A 9,089-nucleotide genomic window follows, 5' to 3' on the forward strand; every position below is an offset into this window, starting at 1 on the left:
TTCTCCAGTCTCATGTAAGGATTCCTTCAGAATCATAGTGGCGTTAGTGGCACATTACGATTTAGAATTACATCAGATGGATGTAAAGACGGCATTTCTCAACGGGGACTTGGAGGAAAATGTTTACATGGCACAACCGAAAGGATTTGTCATGGATGGAAAAGAACGAATGGGATGCCGCCTAAAGAAATCCATTTATGGATTGAAACAAGCTTCAAGACAGTGGTACTTGAAGTTTGATCAGACAATAAGGAATTTTGGGTTTAAAGAGAATGTAGAGGACAATTGTATCTATGCAAAGTTTAAGAATGAGAAGTTCATCTTCCTTGTCCTGTATGTAGATGATATCTTACTTGCTAGTAGTGATGTCAGTCTACTACTGGAGACAAAGAAGTTTTTGTCCTCGAAATTTGATATGAAAGATCTTGGTGAAGCTTCGTTCGTTCTAGGGATCGAGATTCACCGAGATAGAAGTAAAGGGGTATTAGGACTATCACAAAAGGCATACATAGAGAAGATCTTAAAGAAATTTAGTATGCACAAATGTAGTCCCTCACCTGCTCCTATAGTCAAGGGCGACAGATATGGGGATTTTCAATGCCCCAGGAACCAGTATGAGATCGATCAAATGAAAACGGTTCCATATGCTTCAGCTGTCGGAAGCTTACAATATGCTCAAGTATGCACGCGCCCTGACTTGGCATTTGTTACCGGGTTACTTGGCAGATTCCAGAGCAATCCTGGAACAGAACACTGGAAATTAGTAAAGAAAGTCTTGCGTTATTTGCAAGGAACGAAAGGCCTCATGATGACGTATAGAAGATCAGATTCACTCCATATAGTGGGATATTCTGATTCTGATTATGCGGGAGATGATAGAAAATCCACGTCTGGATATGTATTCACTCTCGCAGGGGGAGCTATTTCATGGAAAAGCTCAAAACAAACCGTCACTACATCGTCCACAATGTATGCCGAGTTTGTAGCGTGTTATGAGGCAACGGGGCAGGTGAACTGGCTAAAGAAGTTCATACCCGGTTTGAAGGTGGTTGACGACATCTATTGTAACACCCCGGGGACCAAAACAAGCCCGGAGGGTCACTTAGGCCAACCTACAAAATCTGCCGAAAGCTAAGGGAAAAATTTTAGCAGCACCTCCCCTAAAAGTGGAGGTATAACAGGCAACAACACCAGACAGAACAGATATAGAATATCACACTAGCAAAATAAAGATCCTGGCAACGAGGTACAAGCCTCGACCAAACAACTGAACCACCATCAAACTCATTATATACATTACAGAGCAAAAGACAATATCTAACAGGGCATCAAGAGAGAAGGTAAACGTGCAGGCGACGTGTAGCTACCCACCCCGCAAGCGATTGACACCTCAAAAGGGACCTGGAAAGAAAGCACGGGTGAGATTCGAAAATCTCAGCAAGTGAAAGGTACTTTGCAAAAGCTATTAGCCACAGATGAATGTGCTAACAATTCTAAATAGAAACTAGTAATGAAACAGACCGCCAACACTAGGAGAAACAATTATGACTAAGCAAGTCCAACGATAACATTAATCATTTAACATTCGGTTGGTATAAGCCTTCAGAGCTGCATATATATCTATATACAAGCTAATTAAAGGAAATAAGATTTGATGCAAATAACCCATTGAATTTCATAAGAAGACATAACCATGCACATGACATGCTCTCCTCACCCTTACCCCTCCTCGGGTAACGTAAGGGTGTGCACCGTACCCCTTCTCGGGTAACATACGGTACTGTACCGGTACAGTCGCGGCCAGAAGACGGCGACAAACTTCCAATGCATGAGATGAATATGTATGACGTGCTTCAAGCATACTATCATAACTCCCGGAATATGCTTGAGACTTCGAAATAAAACATTGCATTAAACAATAATGAACAACTGCATAATGGCATATCGTGCTTACTGCACTTCATAAATCCATCATCGAGTAAACTTCTGGAAACATAAACAACATAGTAACCATCTCATAATCAGTTATTCAGATTAGATGAATGCATTGTAATTAAGGAATGTGGGCAATCCAATAAGAGGTTAAAGCGTAGCCATTCACTACAATCACTTGCCTTTACCAACGATGAAGCCGGGCACTAGTCGTGACGTGAGGTCGCACCACCTGAACAAACACACCATTAATACAAAGATGCCACAACGACGAAAAAGAAGAGGACGCACGCTAATACGCCAAAAGCACCTAAACCAATTACCGAAAAGGAATAACGTCAACGCCATCGGTACGCCTATATTTCGGAAAACTATACAGAAAACTGTATCACATGAAATGATATACTATTTCCAATTCAGAGTCGAACCAAAGCTCTCACTAATTAGACTTTGCTCCGATGAACGAAAAGAATACTTTGACTCGGATATCGTATCTTCGAATCAATAACAATTATCGAAACAAAACAGACTATTGATCACATGAAATAATACGACAGGAATTGATTGATTTGATTTAATCCAACCACAAACGTCCAGAAATTACCGAGAAATCACCTGCGAAGGATTGACGATGAATCCGACGAAAAACCGAAAATTTCCAAAAAAATTTTCCTCTTTTTTTTTTCTTCTTCTCTCTTCTCCTTTTTCCCTTCTCTTTCCTGGCTTCTCTCCCGCGCTGCTCTGCTTGTTTTCTCTCTCTCAGCTGCTAGCACAGAGGCACGGCGGCCGGCTTGCTTGCCTGCACGGCAGCACGACGGCGCATGGCCACGGCAGCGGCAGCGGCGGCCCGGCACACGGCTCCGAGAGCGGCAGCAGCGCGATGCGCAGGCGCAGAGCACGGCGACAGCAGGGGCCAGAGCGACGGCGCACGGCAGCGGCGCGCGCACGCAGCAGCGGTGGCGGCGCGCAGGCCGGCGACGGCAGGCTGGGCTAGCCCGGCGGACAGCGAGCAGCACACACAGCGCACAACGGAGAGAGAGAGAGAGAAAAAAACGCAAGCACAAGAAGTGTCTGGATGGATCGAGCGATCCATCAGATACTTATCTTCCCGTTTTTTTTTATTTATTTTCTTTTTTAAACAACGAACGGTCTAAATTGATTGAGCTCGCTACGGGTCTCACAGTGCCCAGAACGAACATATGAATAGCAAAATGGGTTCGTCTCGACAAGATGAACGCAACCACGGTCTCCGATCGTCCATACGAGCAACGGATCAAAAAGTCAAATTTTGTCAACTCTCTCTTCTTCTTTTTTCTCAAAATAAATTGTTATTACATTCTTCCCCCCTTAACGGAATTCGTCCCCGAATTCTGCTGCTCCGATTCTACGATAAGAGAGGGCAACAAAACATAAACGACGATAAGCAACAATACTCACCAGCTTCGAAGAGCTCGGGATACTTCTTTCGTACTTGATCCTCAAGTTCCCATGTTGCCTCACGTTCAGTCTGATTAGACCAAAGGACCTTCACATACTTGATGGTCCTCCTCCTCATGACTCGCTCAGATGAGTCCAAGATGCACACCGGATGACACTCCACGGCGAGATCCTGTTCCACCGTGATAGACTCCAAATCGATCTTATGCTCAGAGTCGCGGAGATATTTTCGTAGCATAGAAACATGAAACACATTATGCACACCCCTCATCGAGTCTGGCAACTCCAGACGATAAGCCAAACTACCAACACGAGTCACAATCGGAAACGGACCAATGTACCGCGGGCTGAGCTTCCCGGTGGTACCAAAGCGAACAATGCCCCTGGTCGGCGATACCCTGAGAAGCACGAGATCTCCAACAGCAAACTCCAGATCACGACGTCTAATATCAACATAGCTCTTCTGTCGGCTCTGAGCAGCCAACAGATTCTGGCGAATCTCCTGCACCTTTTCTGAGGTCTGCTGAACAAAGTCTGGACCAAGCAAAGATCTCTCACCCACCGCATTCCAACAAAGAGGAGAAACACACTTTCGGCCATATAAAGCCTCGAAAGGGGCCATCTTGATACTTGCTTGAAAGCTGTTGTTGTAAGCAAACTCAACTAAAGCTAGATGGTCCTCCCAACTACCCTTCCAAGACAACACGCAGGCACGCAACATATCTTCTAATGTCTGGATTGTCCGCTCTGACTGACCGTCCGTCTGAGGGTGGAAAGCTGTGCTAAGAGTGAGCTTCGTGCCCAAAGCACTCTGCAAGCTCTGCCAAAAGTGAGATACAAACTTGGAGTCCCGATCCGAAACAATTGACTTCGGCACTCCATGCAATCTAACCACTTCTCTAATATACAAGGGAGCCAAATCATGCGCAGAGTTAGTCGTCTTCATGGGAATAAAGTGCGCGGACTTAGTAAGCCTGTCCACGATAACCCATATAGCGTCTCGACCACGAGGAGAGCGAGGCAAGCCAATCACAAAGTCCATCGCGACACACTCCCATTTCCACTCGGGAACTGGTAAAGGCTGCAACAAACCGGCAGGCCGCTTATGCTCGGCCTTCACCTGTTGGCACACACCACAAGAAGCAACATACTTAGCAATGTCAACCCTCATACGCTTCCACCAAAAGAGCTGCTTCAGATCACGGTACATCTTAGTCTCACCCGGATGCACAGAGTATGGCGTACGGTGAGCCTCATGAAGGATATCTGCCTTCACCTCGGACTTCTGGGGCACACAAAGACGGCCTCTGAAACGAACTACACCATCCTCGTCTAAACTGAATTCACGGGACCGGCCCTCGGAGATCCTCTTCTTTACATTAGAAAGGAGCCGATCATGCTGCTGAGCCTCACGAACACGCTCGGGTATGGCAGTCTGAATGATCATTTGTGTCTCCTCTTGCGCAACACCGGCGAAACAAAAAGATATATGCATCCGCTCAAACTCTGAGATCAAAGACATCACCGTCCTAGGGACACCTGTCCTGCTTAAAGCATCAGCCACCACATTAGCCTTGCCTGGATGGTACTGAATCGCCAAATCATAATCCTTTATCAACTCTAGCCATCTACGTTGCCTCAAATTCAGCTCTCGCTGAGTGAAGATGTACTTGAGACTCTTATGATCGGTAAAAATGTCACACGACTCCCCATAAAGGTAGTGCCTCCAAGTTTTCAATGCAAAGACAACCGCAGCTAATTCAAGATCATGAGTGGGATAATTCTGCTGATGGGACTTCAACTGCCTGGAAGCATAAGCGATGACACGGCCCTCCTGCATCAGCACACAACCCAAACCAATTCGGGAAGCATCTGTGTACACGGTGTAGCGCTTGCCACTCACGGGCAAAGAAAGAATAGGCGCATTAACCAACTTATTCTTTAACATCTGGAAGCATGCCTCACACTCATCAGTCCAAGTAAAAGGGATCCCCTTCTGAGTGAGCCTGGTCATTGGCTTAGCAATGATGGAGAAATCTTGCACGAAACGCCGATAATAGCCTGCGAGCCCGAGGAAACTTCTGACCTCAGTCACATTGATCGGCCTCCGCCATTTGACCACTGATGCAACATTCTTTGGGTCAACGGTGATACCATTCTCATTGATAACATGCCCAAGGAAACCCACTTCGGATAACCAAAAGGCACACTTCTTGAGTTTTGCATAAAACTGGTTCTTCCGAAGAGTATCCAATACCAAGCCAAGATGCACAGCGTGCTCCTCCTTAGTCTTCGAATAGACAAGGATATCATCGATGAAAACCACCACGAAGACATCAAGGTACTCATGAAACATCCTGTTCATTGCCTCCATAAAAGCAGCAGGAGCATTCGTTAGTCCAAAGGACATAACTACAAACTCGAAATGTCCATACCTCGTGCTGAAAGCCGTCTTCTCAATATCCTCCTCTCTGATCCGCAATTTATGGTAACCCGACTGCAGATCAATTTTTGAGAATACCTTAGCACCTTTCAACTGATCAAAGAGAACCTCAATGCGAGGCATAGGATATTTGTTCTTAATGGTGACTTGATTAAGTGCCCGATAGTCCACACAAAGCCTCTTGGTGCCATCCTTCTTTTCCACAAACAAGACCGGAGCAGCCCAAGGAGATGTGCTCGGCCTAACAAAGCCCTTAGCCAGGAGCTCATCTAGCTGCTTCTTCAACTCCACTTGCTCAACTGGAGCCATCCGGTACGGGGTCTTATAGATCGGCCTCGCACTAGGGACTAGCTCAATGCGACACATTGCTTCCCGCTCAGGTGGCAATCCTGGAAGTTCACTGGGAAAAATATCAGGGTACTGACAAACAACTGGAATATTCTCCAAGTGCACCTCTGCTTCTGCACCATCAACGAACGACCAAAGAATCCCAGATTTTAACATCTTACGATCTGGAAACATTTGGCACAGGAACGAGAGAGTGTGCTGGATAGCACTCCCCTGAAAGATCACCTCTCGACCAGATGGCGTCTGCAAGGTGATGGTCTTCCATGAACAATCGATCACTGCCCGGTACTGAGATAGCCAGTCCATGCCAAGAATGACATCGAATGGCTCCAAGGGAATCACCACCAGATTCACAACGAACTCCTCATCAGCTAAGGATACAAGACAGCCTGGACAGACCTTGCAACTAGTAATAAGGCCACGCGGTGAGTTAACCACCACGGCCTGATCAATTTCCTGCACAAGAAGACCAGCACGACCAGCAAAGCCCACAGAGACAAACGAGAAACTAGCGCCAGAGTCGAACAAAGCACTAGCATCAACAGAATCAACTGAAATGATACCTGTCACCACGTCACCGCGGTCCACACCCCCAACTACGGGCGCATCGTAGACCCCAGGAGCAGCCTGTGACGAAGAAGTCCCCGCACCCGAACGTGTCGGTGCGGAACCCCACTGCGGTGGCACCGGGCCCGGCGGTGGGAAAAACTGGGGTACCCAGTAAACCCCGTGTGGAGGTGTAGGGGCAGACGACAGAGCTGAAGAAGGCGCCGGTAGACACTGCGGGGTAGGAGGCGCAGCTAGCATCTGGACCGAGCCCCCAGAGTGCTGCCCTCCAGCTGAGGACGATACGGGCTCCCAACGCAGCTTGGCGTTGGGGTTCTTCCTACACACCACGTCCTTGTGGTTCTCCAGACCACACAAGGAGCACTTCCCACGCCAAGTGCACTCGCTGCGACGATGCGAATCACCACAACGAAAGCAGACCATGCCCATGCCAGGCTTGGCAAAGGGGCGGGTCTGAGGCACACTCCCTCCTGGAGCACGTGACGGCCCAGAGCTGCCACGGTAGGGCTGATAACGATGGCCTTTTCCCTTCCTCTGCATAGGGCCACTAGAATGGCCCCCTCTCTCCGTAGGGCCTCTGTACTGGTCTCCACTGGAAGTCTTACGGAGATCATCAGTGTAGCTGAACTGCAACTCTACACCAAGTGCCTGCTCCACCATCGAACGAAAGTCAGTGATAGGGAAGGCACCAAGTGTGTGGCGAATGGCAGGGCGAAGCCCCTGCCGGAAGCGTCGAGCCTTCTCTGCCTCATCGTGTGCCACATGGGGCACGAACTGAACAATCTGGTTGAAGCCAACCTCATACCAACTGTAACACCCCGGGGACCAAAACAAGCCCGGAGGGTCACTTAGGCCAACCTACAAAATCTGCCGAAAGCTAAGGGAAAAATTTTAGCAGCACCTCCCCTAAAAGTGGAGGTATAACAGGCAACAACACCAGACAGAACAGATATAGAATATCACACTAGCAAAATAAAGATCCTGGCAACGAGGTACAAGCCTCGACCAAACAACTGAACCACCATCAAACTCATTATATACATTACAGAGCAAAAGACAATATCTAACAGGGCATCAAGAGAGAAGGTAAACGTGCAGGCGACGTGTAGCTACCCACCCCGCAAGCGATTGACACCTCAAAAGGGACCTGGAAAGAAAGCACGGGTGAGATTCGAAAATCTCAGCAAGTGAAAGGTACTTTGCAAAAGCTATTAGCCACAGATGAATGTGCTAACAATTCTAAATAGAAACTAGTAATGAAACAGACCGCCAACACTAGGAGAAACAATTATGACTAAGCAAGTCCAACGATAACATTAATCATTTAACATTCGGTTGGTATAAGCCTTCAGAGCTGCATATATATCTATATACAAGCTAATTAAAGGAAATAAGATTTGATGCAAATAACCCATTGAATTTCATAAGAAGACATAACCATGCACATGACATGCTCTCCTCACCCTTACCCCTCCTCGGGTAACGTAAGGGTGTGCACCGTACCCCTTCTCGGGTAACATACGGTACTGTACCGGTACAGTCGCGGCCAGAAGACGGCGACAAACTTCCAATGCATGAGATGAATATGTATGACGTGCTTCAAGCATACTATCATAACTCCCGGAATATGCTTGAGACTTCGAAATAAAACATTGCATTAAACAATAATGAACAACTGCATAATGGCATATCGTGCTTACTGCACTTCATAAATCCATCATCGAGTAAACTTCTGGAAACATAAACAACATAGTAACCATCTCATAATCAGTTATTCAGATTAGATGAATGCATTGTAATTAAGGAATGTGGGCAATCCAATAAGAGGTTAAAGCGTAGCCATTCACTACAATCACTTGCCTTTACCAACGATGAAGCCGGGCACTAGTCGTGACGTGAGGTCGCACCACCTGAACAAACACACCATTAATACAAAGATGCCACAACGACGAAAAAGAAGAGGACGCACGCTAATACGCCAAAAGCACCTAAACCAATTACCGAAAAGGAATAACGTCAACGCCATCGGTACGCCTATATTTCGGAAAACTATACAGAAAACTGTATCACATGAAATGATATACTATTTCCAATTCAGAGTCGAACCAAAGCTCTCACTAATTAGACTTTGCTCCGATGAACGAAAAGAATACTTTGACTCGGATATCGTATCTTCGAATCAATAACAATTATCGAAACGAAACAGACTATTGATCACATGAAATAATACGACAGGAATTGATTGATTTGATTTAATCCAACCACAAACGTCCAGAAATTACCGAGAAATCACCTGCGAAGGATTGACGATGAATCCGACGAAAAACCGAAAATTTCCAAAAAAAATTTCCTCTTTTTTTTT

At 46.5% G+C, this 9,089-nt stretch overlaps 1 long non-coding RNA gene across 3 annotated transcripts; it reads right to left on the reverse strand.

The window, feature by feature from the left end:
* Positions 1-1,197: 1,197 nt before the first annotated feature.
* Positions 1,198-9,089, reverse strand: LOC133927301 (uncharacterized). 3 transcript variants are annotated; one of them, XR_009911313.1, is made up of 3 exons: positions 9,021-9,089; positions 7,926-8,637; positions 1,198-2,109 (listed from the first exon to the last, which is right to left on the reverse strand). It is a non-coding gene; the product is annotated as an uncharacterized LOC133927301 (long non-coding RNA). The 3 variants fall into 3 exon arrangements; XR_009911312.1 differs by having other exon boundaries at positions 9,010-9,085; XR_009911311.1 differs by lacking the exon at positions 9,021-9,089 and having other exon boundaries at positions 7,926-9,003.

Source organism: Phragmites australis, chromosome 8, assembly GCF_958298935.1.
Source record: "Phragmites australis chromosome 8, lpPhrAust1.1, whole genome shotgun sequence".
In the NCBI taxonomy this organism is placed as follows: Eukaryota; Viridiplantae; Streptophyta; class Magnoliopsida; order Poales; family Poaceae; genus Phragmites; species Phragmites australis.